The sequence below is a fragment of the Tamandua tetradactyla genome, chromosome X (assembly GCF_023851605.1).
Source record: "Tamandua tetradactyla isolate mTamTet1 chromosome X, mTamTet1.pri, whole genome shotgun sequence".
NCBI classification, from domain to species: domain Eukaryota; kingdom Metazoa; phylum Chordata; class Mammalia; order Pilosa; family Myrmecophagidae; genus Tamandua; species Tamandua tetradactyla.
Window position 1 is genome coordinate 60,731,320 of NC_135353.1, and position 12,948 is coordinate 60,744,267.

At 39.2% G+C, this 12,948-nt stretch overlaps 1 protein-coding gene across 5 annotated transcripts in view; it reads right to left on the minus strand.

The window, feature by feature from the left end:
* The window catches only part of TMEM164 (transmembrane protein 164), a 199,864-nt gene that overhangs the window by 136,479 nt on the left and 50,437 nt on the right, over window positions 1-12,948 (minus strand). The window lies entirely within an intron of this gene.

The following is a 12,948-nucleotide window of genomic DNA, read 5'->3' on the forward strand; positions in this document are numbered from 1 at the left end:
GCTAAAAACCAGAGGGAATCAGCAGTCCTTGAGAATGAGGTTGATCTATACATACTAACATGGGAAGATGCCAAGATATATTAAGAAAGAAAAAAGTTGCAAACGGTATGGATGATCCTACTTTTAGAATAAAAAAGTAGTATGTTCAGCATATGCAGAGATAAACGTCTGGGAAAATAAACATGCATACAGCAGTTATCTCTGGGAAAGGACTTACAGCGTACTTTTATTTGCTATGCATCAGGCTGCTATAATGTTTCAAGTTTTGATTATGAGCATGTATTACTTTTGTGATAGAAAAACACTAACAAAAGGCAATTTCTCAAAGAATAAAAATATTGTGCCTAACTTTGCTAACCACCCAAGATCTGTGGCATGAGAAGGAAGTCAGCTGGAAATTGGAGCAGATTAGAAAACCCTGAAATGTATGTCCAAATCTCAATGGGGAAAGGGAAACTGCTATTCCTCTACATAGATATGCCCCTTCCTCAAGCAAGAGAAAAGATTTATTTTAATTCCTGAGACTGTTTCAAGCCACTTTTACAGCCCAGATGCCAAGCCAGCTGGATAACTGGACTTTTTTGAAGGGAAGGTGCAACAGTACCCTTTTTTGATAGGGGGTGAAAGGGTATCATAGTGGGCTTTAGCTCCTGAAGTTTTATTGGTCCCATTATCTAGGCAGGTAAAACTGAGGTGCAGGAAAGTTAATTATATTTCCCTCACCTGTCTCCAACAGTCCAGTAACCAGCTGTTTAGCTTTGCTGTCAAACTCAGCAGCTTTAATGCACATTAGAATCACTCAGGGAGTTTTTTAAAAGCACCAATTTCTACACCCACTCCTCAAGTTTTTGATGCAATTGGTTGATCCTACAGCCTGGGCATCAGTATTACAGAGTGCCCCAGATGATTTCAATAGGAAAGACAGGCCTGCAAACCACTCTTCTATCCACTGCTTAATACCCTAGTATCCTTAGAGAAAGAGACCTCAGTCGTGGTTTTTAAACATCTTCTTTAAGCAGTAAAATAAAAGCAAGCCCCCAAGAAATCTGCAAACAAGACAACAAGCTGAGAGCACAATGAGATAGGTCTTCTGTGATTCGAATTCAAAAGAACCAGAAGAGAAAAAGTAGAGAGATCTGAAAGCATAAGTTGAAAAAATGAAAAGAAAAACAAAAGCTATGTCTGGGAGAGCACCTGAATGCTAGTACATCAGACTCCTGTTCAATCTCCCAAACTGGGCATCTTGATACAGATGCCCCAAAGACTGAATGAAGCCCTGATTTATCACACTTGAACAAATTAAAACACTTAAAACCCAGATTCCTTTTTAATCAAACTTGTAAAAAAAAATAAGAATGTGCACTTTTGTGGAAGTTACAAACCAATTTTTCCTCTAAGGCCTCTCTCTCTTCCCCACACGCACCTGACTTGACTGCAAAGCAGAATGACAATGAAACATAAAATCCACATGTGCTTGGATTTTTAAAAAGGGTTCTCCCTCCGTATGTGCTCTAACCCTGGAGCTTAGGTTTTGTTCCCAACCAGGGAAGCACAGAGAAGGATGAAAGGGCTGGGCGTGCTGTAAATTGAAAGCCATGGCGTTGGCCTTTTGTTCTTTTTCTTTCAGGCAAGGGCTAGTCTGGAAAGCAGACATCAAAAGGAAACTTCAGCTCAAGATGAGCTGAAATTGGTCAAAATGTGATGAGGCATAAATGAAAAAAAAGAAAGAAAGGAAAGGGGGCCTTTGTCTACTAGAAGGGGCTCTTTTCTGAGAACTTCCTCAAATTACAGCACTTTTCACATTTAGATCACTCCAGGAAGCTTTGCATTGTATGTAGCACTGAAATGCTTTTTGCCTGTTATGAGGAGAAATTGAGGCAGATTCAAATGGCCCAGAATTTGGTGGTCTGGCAGTCATGAGGGAGAATGTGTACTCCCAAGGCTCACTCTGAGTGACATTAAAGAAGGAGCATGTAAATCTACGATGGAGCAAATCACCAGTGGTTTAAGGACTATAAAGCCATACCTATCCTTTTTCTTAAAGGAATGTGATGAATGGTACTTTCCTTTGTTACTCATTATGGTTTTGGCCAACAAGTTTCAAAGGATTTTGGGTGGCCCAGTGGAGGGATAGTTGGCTTTCACCAGCCTTTGAGTTTGGCTTTTGTACTAAAGATCTTTTTAATTTGCCACCCACCAGCTGTTTTCTTCACCATACGAAGAGATAACTAGCCTGATGTGGGACTCCTGGAGGGTGTCCTACTAGATGCCAGGAGGAGAACTGAGCTATGCAATCCCCTCCAGCCAGCCATGTGCCTACCACAAGAACCCAACCTGCAGTCATAGGCTTCCACTTGGGAAGTCATAACATGTTTTCCCTCCCTCTCCAGTGGATTATAAATATTTCCTTCCTGCAGATCATCTCATAGGCCTTTCTTCTCCTTGCCTTCTTCCTAAATGCCACTGAACTTTACTAAGGTGATACATTAGGCTCTACATCCTTTATCCAGTGCTATGGCGGATATTATTCTAAGCAGAGGAAACCCAAGAGCTACAATAAGAACTGCAAGTAACACTGCAATTAACACTATTCAATGCACTATGTAATTTTTAAAAATATTTTTATTAACAAATCTTCACACACTTCACACACATACAGTCCATATATGGTGTACAGTGGATCACAATATCATCAGAACTATGTAATTTGTAATAGCTGAGTCTGGACCTTAAATTAAATGAGCTAAAGGCCCCTCCTAGTTCTACAGGAACAACATAAAACTACTTAACAGTAACAACAACAGTAAAAACCACATTTATCAAACCACATGCTTATCAATTAAATGCTAAATGGTACCAAAAAAAACCTCTAAATGGCATTATCATTACACTAGCAGAGTGAATTTAGTAAATCATGAATAATCAAGGAATATGACTAAATGCGTTCAGTTACATTATACACTCTGTACAGATGGGGAGTCCTAGGATAATGAAAACCCACGTTATCTCTAAATTCTGTACGTAGTGCCTTAGGTAAGTTCCCTTAGCTCTCCTCAGGCCCAGCATTAATGAAGCAAGCTGAAATTATAGAATATACTTTCTGCATTACTTCACCTTCCTGTTTCCCTCTATCCATCACCAGTAGCGACCCTGGTCAAATGATTTGAGACTGCCTCAAATATCCACAACACAAGGGTAAGTATTTCCAAGGTATTGAGATTATAGGACATAAACCTTTGGAAGAAAGGCAATGGATTGGAAGTCAGAAGCTCTAGGTTCTAAGCTCAGAACAGCTGCTGACTAAAATATGGACTTCAGCAAAAAACTTGCCCTCTCTGGCTGGAGGGAACTGCCTGAAAATGTAGAGCTGTGTTCCAGTAGCCATGTTTCTTGAAGATGATTGTATAATGATACAGCTTTCACAATGTGACTGTGTGATTGTGGAAACCTTGTGTCTGATGCTCCCTTTATCTACCTTATCAACAGATGAGTAAAACATGGAATAAAAATAAATAATAGGGGGAACAAATATTAAAATAAACTTAGATTGAAATGCTAGTGATCAATGAAAGGGAGGGGTAAGGGGTATGGCATGTATAATTTTTTTTCTTTCTGTTTTCGTTTTATTTTTCTGTTGTCTTTTTATTTCTTTTTCTGAATTGATGCAAATGTTCTAAGAAATGATCATGATGATGAATATGCAACTATGTGATGATATTGTGAATTACTGAATATATATGTAGAACGGAATGATCATATGTTAAGAGTGTTTTTGTTCGTTTGTTGTTAAATTTTTTTAATTTAATAAATAAATAAATTAAATTAAGAAAAAAAAAAAAAAACTTGCCCTCTCTAAATCTTGGTGCCCACATCTATAAAAGAAGAGGGTTGGACCAGATTGGCGGTTCTCAGTATAGTTTAACAGCATGTTTCGCCCAGGCGAGTGAGGTGGGTAAAAAGACTTATCACAAATATTAAAGTACTGAAACTTGCAGATTGCTTGCAATTATTCATTTACATGTGTTCATCCCTATGATAATTCAGTCTCTCACGTGCCTTCCTATATGCTTTCTTAAGTTGGAGAGAAAAGGGCTGAGACAGATGCCACTCCTAGAAATTCTATGTAACCAAGACATTATCTCCTCATTTTTACAGTCTTTGGTTCAGTCTGTTGAGCATGTGAAGACCAGCCACCATGAGTATAGCAGCTATGAAAAGGTTAAGAACCCCTCAGACAGATCACTCACTCACAAGCAATATAGTTACTGAGACCCTACTACCAGCCAGACACTATGGTAAGTGCTGGGGATACTGAAGGGAATAACATAGACATGATATCTCTGCTTTTGTGAATTACTCTGTTTGGCAGGAGGGAAGAAAAATGGCATAGACCATGCGAATAATGCTGTAATAAAAAACAGGATCCACAACAGCCAAAAGCTGGTAGCAACGTAAGTGTCCATATGAATGGTTAACAAAACGTAGTCTATCCATATAAAGGAATCCTATTCAGTCCTAAAAATGAATGAAGTTCTTATGTATGTTACAACATGGGTAAACCCTGAAAACATGATGCTAAGTGAAATGAGCCAAACACAAAAGGACATACATTTCACGATTCCACTTACACGAAATAGCCAGAATAAGCAAATTCACAGAGAGAGAAAGTAGCTTGGAGGTTTACTGGGATTGGGGGGAAGAAAAATGGGGGGTGTTACTGCTATATAGATACAGAGCTTCTGTTTTGGGTAGAGAAAAAGTTTCGGAAATAAAGACATTCTAAAAGTGCGCGCGCACACACACACACACACACACATACACACAAAAACTGTGATCAGAGTTTTGTAACACAGACACAAGGTGGAGGAAGGGCAGGGGGAAATGTTCCAGGCAGAGGGAAGAGAATGGACTAAAGGCACAAACGGGCGAGAGTTTAAAATGACTATTCCAGAACTCAAAGTAGCAACTTCTGCTTGGATAATAAAATGTCAAGGAAAACATGGTAAAAAATGATGCTGTGAGGAAGAACAAAGGAATGTCAATAATGCAGGGTGTTGAAAATAGATGGCAATTAATATTTTAAAACTTTATATGTGAGACTAAAGCAAAAAATATTTATTTGGTACAAAAGTTATATTTTGACTAGTGCATTTCCTAATATAACTTATGTGGACAGCTTAATTGAACACTGTAAGTACATGGAACCTTGAGAAGGGCATGAGATTTTATAGGTTTGTCCAGAGTGATGCCTTGATAAATCCCAGAAGGATTTGAATAGTGAAGAAAAAAGTATTTGCAAAGTCCCCTTGGAGGAATGGTGAAAAAAGGGGAAAATCCAACTTCCCCAAGTAAAGAAATCTTGATATTCTCACAAGCAATGGGGACAACTAAAGAAATAGGCTGAGCCCCCAATCTTGGGGGTTGTTCATATGAAACTTAACCCTGCAAAGGATAGGCTAAGCCTACTTAAGATTTGGCCTAAGAGTCACCCCCAAAAGAACCTCTTTCGTTGCTCAGATGTGGCCTCTCAGCCAACACGACAAGCAAACTCACTGCCCTTCCCCTCTGTACGTGGGACATGACTCCCAGGGGTGTGGACCTTCCTGGCAATGTGGGACAGAAATCCCAGAATGAGCTGGGACTCAGCACCAAGGAATTGAGAAAACCTTCTCAACCAAAAGGGGGAAGAGAGAAACGAGACAAAATAAAGTGTCAATGGCTGAGAGATTCCAGAGTCAAGAGGTTATGCTGGAGGTTATTCTTCTGCATTAAATAGCTATCACCTTGTTAGTTAAGGCATAACAGAGAGGCTGGATAATATAGATAATGCCTGAAACTGCAGAGCTGTGTTCCAGTAGCCATGTTTCTTGAAGATGATTGTATAATGATATAACTTTTGCAGTGTGACTGTGTGATTGTGAAAACCTTGTGTCTGATGCTTCTTTTATCTACCTTATGGACAGATGAGTAAAACATATGGATTAAAAAGAAATAAATAATGGGGAAACAAATGTTAAAATAAATTTAGTAGATTGAAATGCTAGTGATCAATGAAAGGGAGGGGTAAGGGATACGGTATGTATGAATTTTTTTTTGTTTTCTTTCTATTTCTTTTTCTGAATTGATGCAAGTGTTCTAAGAAATGATCATGATGATGAATATACAACTATGTGATAAAAAAAAAAGAAGAAGAAATGATGCTGGAGAGGTGGGCAGAAGCCAGACCACTCAAGGCCTAGGAGGCCATGTGAAGGAGTTTGAATTGTTCCCTCCAACAATAAATACCTATGATTCGCCTCAGAACACAAAGCTGGAATATATTCCTAGGATCACAGGTCCGAACCTTGCTTGGTGCTTTGTCCCATAAAAACATTGTTAGAAATTCTGGTTTGAAGCTGCACACTGTACTTCTACTCCACTTCAGATTAAATAGGCTTTCACCGGCTGGTCTGGGAATCTGACCCCCAAGAAGATTTCCCATGGGAAAATGCAATCTGAATTCTAAATAGACTTCCAAAGAAACTTTTGGAACAAAACCCACTCAGCAGTGGGCGGGTGTACCTGAAGAGCAATGAAAACACAGGACCTTGCTTTATTCCATGGAGACGGTGTTTGAAAAATGACTGAATACTTAAACCACTCTCTTAAAATATATGCAATATCCTCATTTTGATTTAGTAGGGTTAGATTTAGGTACAGCCAATGAATGGCGTTACGTGGAACCTATTTATATTTTCAAATTCCCACAAAATTCCAACTATGTTGGGGATGAATTGCTATTTCCACTGTAAATAAAGAACATACAGAAATGGAGTGGAGAGTAGTGTCTTCAGAAGTTAACACAGATGCAAACCAGGTCCGCAATTTACAGACAAATACAAGCCCATGCACACACACAAAATATTCCTATTTCCCTTTCCAATCAATTCTCAATTATTCAGTCATTAATTCAAGAAATCTTTTTTTTTTTTTTTAACCTGGGCAGGCACCAGGGATCGAACCTGGGTCCTCTGGCATAGCAGGCAAGCATTCCTGCCTGCTGAGCCACCGTGGCCTGCCCTCAAGAAATATTTGACAGTGACGTGTCAAGCATTTCATCCAATTTTCTGGGGCAGCTTCTACATTTTTCTTTTAATTTTTTTTTATTAATTAAAAAAAATTAACTAACACAACATTTAGAAATCATTCAGAGTCTCTCTCTATTCGCACTCAGAAAAACACCCTTTAACACCTAGAATGTGCCACTTTCATTCAGTCTATTCACAGTAAGAGAAATGGAAGTGTTGTTAATTTCCCAGAACCACACTTCAAATCAACCCCCCACGTTATTCTGAAAGTTTACTGCATAAATATCACTTGGAGAGGGGTGGGTATTAAAATTCATATTCGCCAGCCAACCCTCCAATATCCAGACCCAAAAGGGCGTGGATAAGGCCCAGGAATCAGCATTTTAATAAGCACCCAAAGTGACTGATACAAATGGCTCAAGAACCATAGTTAGGAAAACAGGTTATAGATACGTTAGCTGGCTGGGTCCCAAATCCCGAACTGAGAATAATGGTTGCTGAGAGAAAGCTGGGTGGCTCGGAAGTGGGATACAGACAGATTGACGGTAAAACAGACAGGAGAGGAAATCAGCATCCTAGTCAACTTGCTCCCCCAATTCTATTTTAGTTTTTAAGAATCCCGTATTTTGACTTTAATCAAGCAAATGGCATTGCCTTTCTAGTAATTTCCTACTCGCACCAGAAACTAAATAGGGACCATTTAGAAGGAAGGTCTAAAACTGGGTAAAGAAACCATTTTAACTTGCTTGGTCCTACCCCAACTTCTTTTAGTCTCCTTACCTCTCCAGCTAGTGGTTTCCATTTCTGGGACTTGATACTCTTGTAGAATGGGAAGAGAGAGGCTAACACAGTGTTCGATTACTCACACTGATGCTTCCCTCTGTTACATAAATAATCAAGAGGTTACTGGAAAGAGGGATAAATGAAAGGCAAAGACTCTACTGAGAGGTTAAATGGGATAAAGAAGGCCCCCTACTGGATGAGAGCTGTGAGGTAACAAATGAACAGTCAGGATTCCTGCCTCTTCTCATTCTCAGTTTGCCAGGAACACAGATTTAAAGCCCAATACGTCAGCACTGAGCTTGAGAAACATAATCAGGTATCTTTGTTTTTTCCTCTTTTCCCCAAAATACCTAACAGTCTTCACAGAGGACCTAAAATGCTAACCAGCTACTGCTGACTGAACTGAGAAGTCTACAATTGTCAAGGTAAGAGCCTAGATTTGTTCTGACAATTTGCATCACAAGAAAATAAGAGTCCTACTCAAACCGGCTCAAAAAAAGGGAGGTTTATAGCAAGAATACACGTATTTCATGAGAATTTCAGAGCATGATAAGCTGGGCCTCAAGAAAATTGGAAAGTGGTTCTGGTTTCAAGGTAAGTGTGGGGGAACAGCTTTTCTATCTCTTAAGGCATCTTGATTCTTCTCTTATTAGCTTCCTCTGTTTATTCAGGGTTTCTGTCCCCTCATAAAATTAGCTCACACAATACCCATCATGATGCTCCCCTCCCCATATCTTCTTGTCCCTGCTGCTAACTGCCTTATATAGTCTCTGAGCTTCCCAATTCTAATTCCCAGGAGAAGAATATATAGGGCCCAGTTCATCCTGTGAAGCCCATGTTGCTAGCCAGGTGATGGATACACTGTTTTGGTGACAGGAGGTCCATCCTAAGCCCATCAACCCAAGCCAAGAACAGTCTCTGACATAGTTGAAGGCTGGCAGATTGGCTGGGGCAGTTTGCCTTAAAAGGGGATACGGGCCAGCAAGTACTGTAAAATGTATTCGGGATAGGCCCAATGCTTAGCAAGGAACTGCAAAGATAATGACCTGTTAATTTATGAGCTTCAAACATCCATAATCCTACCTTCTTAATTAAGATAAAAAATTGCACCTGCCCCCAGCCCTAAAAGTTTAGTCTTCGACCCCAATTATTTAGCTAACTTCTTTAAACTAGTCAAAGAACCTAAATATGTTGTGTTAAACGGGAAAAACACCATGCTGCCAGGTCCTGAGGCATAGAGGGAAGGAAAAGAAAGTACAAGACAAAAAAACTCTGATAAATTGGTACCACTGGCCTTTAGCCCATCTCTCTGGAGGTGTTAAGTCAGTTTGCTTTACACCCTAGAATGATCTTATCTTCTAAGTTTCTTCACGTGCCACATGAGGTCAGTGCTCAGTGTTAACTAGAACAAGGCAAGCAGCAGCACAAACCAACAGAGTGACTGAGAACTTAACATTCCTGGATTATTTCATTCTCCAGAGTGATACATGCTAGACAGTAAAATATTCTATTTTCTCAGCCATCTAATGATGGCTATTAGATATTTCTACCACTTCTTAGCTAACCCTTCCCCAAGATAATCTGCTTTTCTCCTGTCAATTCACTGTTGCAACAATAATAAATGCCATATCTGACAGCATCAATAGGAGCTTTGCTGCTGGCAAGTACCTGGGATAGAGGAGAAAACAAAGAAATGCTGAATCCCCCGAAAACTGACAGGTCAGAACAACAAGAAAACCCAATGGCAGTCATCTCAAAAAATGAATAAGAGCTGAAAAGAAATGAAAAGGTTGGGCTGCCTTGAAAACAATGCTTCTCAAACTCCAAGTAGGGCCTACTGAAACTGAAGAAAGAGATTCCAAATGAGGTTTCAAGGACCAGAGCACAAAGTCCCAAAAGACATGTGAAAGGATTTGATATAGACTCTCATCTCTCAATTATTCCTGCGTTTCAGTTTCCCTGTAAACAGCATTTATTTTCATCTTTCCAGGAAGTTATGGTAGCCTGCAGGAGGGGGCAGTATTGTGCCTCTGTTGTTACCCAAGAGAGGTCTATCAACCTTTTTTGTCCCATGCACCACCTATTACTCCTTCTTCAAAACAGCCCTTCAAAATCCCATACAGTTCTTTCATATAGGAATATTATGTAGCTATTAAAGGAGTGAAGTAGAGCTATATGCACAGGCAGAGAAAATATTCCAATTACATTATTAAGTGAAAAACGTTTCAAATGATAATTATCCCATTTTTGTAAAAAAAATTATATATGTTGAAAGAAAAAATGCTAGCTGTTAATAATGATTATATTATCACTTGGGTTTATAGGGGATTTCCACTTTTTATTTTTGCCATTTGGACTTCCTTAAATTTTTCTCAAAATACACATTATTTTTTTAATCAGGAAAGTCAAAAGGCAGCCTATGCAATGGGAGACGGTTTTGGAAACCATATATCAGACAAGGGTTTAGCATACAGAATATATAAAGAGATTCTTCAATTCAACAGCAAAAAGACAAAGAACTCAATTAAAAAATGGGCAAAAGACATGAACACACATTTCTCAGAAGAGGAAATGCAAATGGATAAAAGGCACATGAAAAGCTGTTGGACTTCACTGGCTATTAAGGAAATACAAATCAAAACCACAATGATATCATCTGACACCTACTAGAATGGCCATTATCAAAAAAAAAAAAAACCAGAAAACAATAAGTGCTATAGAGGATGTGGAGAAAGAGGCACACTTACCCAGTGTTGCTGGGAATGTAAAATAGTGCGACCGCTCTGGAAGGCAGTTTGGAGGTTCCTCAGGAAGCTGAGTATAGAACTACCATATGATCCAGCAATCCCATTACTAGGTATATATTCAGAGGAACTGAAGGCAAGGACATGAATGAACATTTGCACACCAATGTTTATAGCAGCATTATTTATGATTGCCAAGAGATGGAAAAAGCCCAAATATCCATCAATGGATGAGTGGCTAAACAAGCTATGGTATACACATGCAATGGAATATTACACAGTTGTAAGACAGAATAAAGTCATGAAGCATGTAACAACACAGATGAACTTTGAGGACATTATGCTGAATGAAATTAGGCAGAAACAAAGGTACAAATACTGTATGGTTTCACTAATATCAACTAACATTAGTGAGTGAATTTTGAAAATTTCAGTTAAGAATACAGGTTATCAGGAAATAGAAATAGGGTAGAGATTGGGCAATTGGTGCTGAAGCAATACAGGTTGTACAATAGGACTGATTGTAAAAATTCAGAAATGGATAGCACAATACTGCCTGACTGTAGCACAATAATATAAGTACACTGAATGAAACTGAATGTGAATGTGATTGAGGGAGAAGGGCTGGGGGCACATATGAAATCAGAAGGAAAGACAGAGGATAAGACTGAGATGGTATAGTTTAGGGATGCCTAGAGTGAACATGGCATTTTACATGGTAAAATTAATGAAGGTAAAATTAATGATGGTGATTAAATGTGAAAATAAATAAAAAAAACATTTTTGCATGAGGGAGAACAAATGAATGTCAACATTACAAGGGGCCGAAAATGGATGGTCTACAGGAAAAGGTACAATCAATGCAAGCTAGGGTCTACAGTCAACAGTAATATTGTAATATGCTTCCACTGACTCTAACAAAGACTTTACTCCAAAACTAAATGTGAACTAAAAGCAGAGCGGGGGATGAGGTAATGTTTCCATATTGATTATGGTGGCCAAAGCATGTCTATTTACTTAGGTTAAATTGTATTGATGTGTGAATAAAACTGTTTAAAAATGAACAGAGAGGGTGATGTGATGGTGGCTCAGTGGCAGAATTCTTGCCTGCCATGCCAGAGACCCGGGTTCAATTCCCGAAGTCTGTCCATGCTAAAAAAAAAAAAAAAAAAACGAACAGAGAGATGGCGGTACAAGGGTAGCTCAGTGTTAGAATTCTCCGCCTGTCATGCCAGAGACCCAGGTTCAATTCTCAGACCCTGCACATGGTAAAAAAAAAAATTAACAGAGAAAAACAAGTGCCAGTGATAATATGGAGAAAGAGATATACCTATTCACTGTCGGTAGGGAAATGAGAGGTGCAGCCCCTTGGAGGGCAGTGTGGTGGTTCCACAGGAGGCTAGGGGTGGGGTTGCCATGAGATCTTGAAACCCCATTGCTCAGTATATAGCTGGAAGAAACTGAGAGTGAGGACTCGAATGGACACTTGCACACTGGTGTTCATCCGCAGCATTCCTGAGACAGTGTTCCCAATGAGCAATAGATGGAGGTGGCCTAAGGGTACAATGACTGAGAAATGGAAGGGGAACTGTGGTGTTTATGTACAAGGAACTACTGAGCAGCCACAAGAAAGAATGAAGTTGTGAGGCATGCAACTATGTAAATGAACCTTAAGGACAGTATGTTGAATGAAATGTCAGAAACAAAAAGACATTATCATGCCTCACTCATATGGACTAACTATAATATACAAACTCAGAGAACTGAAGTCAAGAGCATGGGTTAACAGGCTGAGGCCTATTGTAGAGGGTCCTAGATTGTAAACTCTTACAGCAGTCACATAAATTGAGGAGTTGTAACTCTTATTTCTAGATTCAGAGATACTGAGGTATTTGCATACAACCCAGTCGTTCCCTGAAACTTTGGGTATTTAAGTGACATCTGAGATTCAGAGTTAGAGCTCTGAAGCTATGAAAGTCAGCATTACCCCATTTAGCAACTGGTTAAAAGGGTGAAAAAGTGATCAGACTTCATCCAGAGATATGAATGAAGCTGATCCAGAGAGGACGAAGGTAAATCAGAGTACTGGGTAAATGATGATATGGCCCATATTTTCAAACTTCAACCTATGTGTGAAACCAAAGGAAAAGATGTTTATTTGGTGCAAAATTTGTATTTGGGGTAGCACATTACCTAGTTTAACTTGTACGGTCAGTTTACTTGAGCACCATAAGTACATGGATCTTGAATAGGATATGAGATCATTTTGGTGTGCACAGGTTAGGGTGATGGCCCGATATATCCCATGGTAATTTGGGCAGAGAATAAAAAAGTATTTGCAAAGTCCCCTTGGG